Source organism: Lygodium microphyllum, chromosome 10 (genome assembly GCF_053477565.2).
Source record: "Lygodium microphyllum isolate KBCC chromosome 10, Lygodium_microphyllum_v1.1.10, whole genome shotgun sequence".
NCBI lineage: Eukaryota > Viridiplantae > Streptophyta > Polypodiopsida > Schizaeales > Lygodiaceae > Lygodium > Lygodium microphyllum.
Window position 1 is genome coordinate 41,410,341 of NC_141144.1, and position 1,870 is coordinate 41,412,210.

Here is a 1,870-nt window from a genome sequence, read left to right on the forward strand (position 1 = left end):
CACGCTAGTAGACGCACAGAATAAATTAAATAAATAATAATTTTGGTTTTTTTATGCGCTTGTATTCATGCGTGTATATGTGCATCTGTTGCACGTCTATTTCTGTGTGTAAATTCCTTTATACATGCGATTATAGATGCGAATATGTAGGCGTGCAAATAGACGGGCGGATAGATACGCCTGTAAGATTTTCTCTATATTCAAGAATCATGTTTAAAAGGGCGTCTAAGAGGCCTTTTTATTGTAGTGAAATAATTTGGGATTGGTTAGTGGAGGTCAAGGTATGATTAGTATCCCTGTGACCAACCCGAATATGGTAGAGAAAGCATTATACAGAATGTGCCTTTGTTGCCAGTTCCTCCAAATGTCATTAAGCCAACAACTAGCCACCAACGAGCTCCTTTTGTAAAGCAAGGGTTAGTATAGGTAGCACTCGCTTTATAGATTGTGTAACCTAGTGGGGGGGTAGCTCTTGAAGCAACTAGTTATGAGTCCTCTGCAGCATCAAACATTGTAGAGGAAGTAAAATATAAACATTATACAAATATAATCTCACTAAGAAATACTACTAGTTCACCATAGATGTTAATTTTTTAAAGCCTGAGAAAAATTTAATGGATACTAGAAAGCCCAAGGATGTGGGCCCATCATGTTTCAGCTATAAGTGTGGTGGTGGGCAGCATTTTCCTCGTAATTATCCTGATGTCAAATGTGATATATGCAAAAAGTCTGGTAACTTAACAGCTACCTGTTGGAGTAGGGTTAGTTCTCTCCAGTAAGGTAGTCAGCAACTTGGGCTTGTGAACCGTCATGTTAATAACGATAATACTATAGAAGAGGGCCCTACACAAATTTTGCAAAGGGGTGAAACCAAATTCCAGAAAATATGGAAACTCCAATCAATAGTTATGCCTTTCAACACCATTCTGAAAGCTATAAAAACAACTCCTTTGAAAGAGATAGTTACAGGATGTCTTGGTAGGCATAAACATGTCCTGAAGAAATCGGCGTAGCTACTTCCACACATTATTAGAGATCATGGAGACACTAATGCCCGAGGTAGTAATAACCTTCTTGCGGTCCAACACATCCTGTGTGTGCTTCTGCAACAACTTAAATCTTACTATAAGAGCTAGAAAGTGATCACAAATATTAGTATCCTCCAAGATAAGTAGCAATGAAAGTGCTACAAACTTGGCTAAGCCCGCTTTACTAATAAGATTTGAATCCAGTAATAAAGAGTAGCCATGAGACACCAATGGAACGTACTGAATTGGGGGAGGAGTACGAGGTGCCATTCAAATGGTTTACATATATACCACATACACAAACAATCACAATGAATAAATGCAAAACAACATGATATGAATAATATATTAATTTGAATAAATTGACATGGACTCGAGCGACTAACAAACCACCCCAAGCAATCCACATCCTCAAAAATCCAACACGAGCTCTACATACATGTGACCGAAAGCTTCATGCAATACAGCATAATAAGATTCCTTGAATCCCCATAGTATCATGTAGAAAAGAAAAATAGAAAGACATATCATATCCTTGACTCATCCATATGACCAAGACAAAAAGAGAAAATCTCAAAGTAACTAATCACATTGACATGACACTGGAATTGTTTACCACGATCAACGACAAAAGAAGCTAGACGAGACTCCGCCATGACCCATCCCCACAAATCACGTTTATTAAAAAGGAAATGTGCAGTGTATGAAAAGAAAATGAAGGATTTGTTTTAATAAATTTATTAATCATGGGTGAGATTTTATTACCTTATAAACCTATAGAATAAAATGATGATTCTTTTTAATCATTTAGTTAAAATTTATTAAGATTGAAAGAGTGCTCT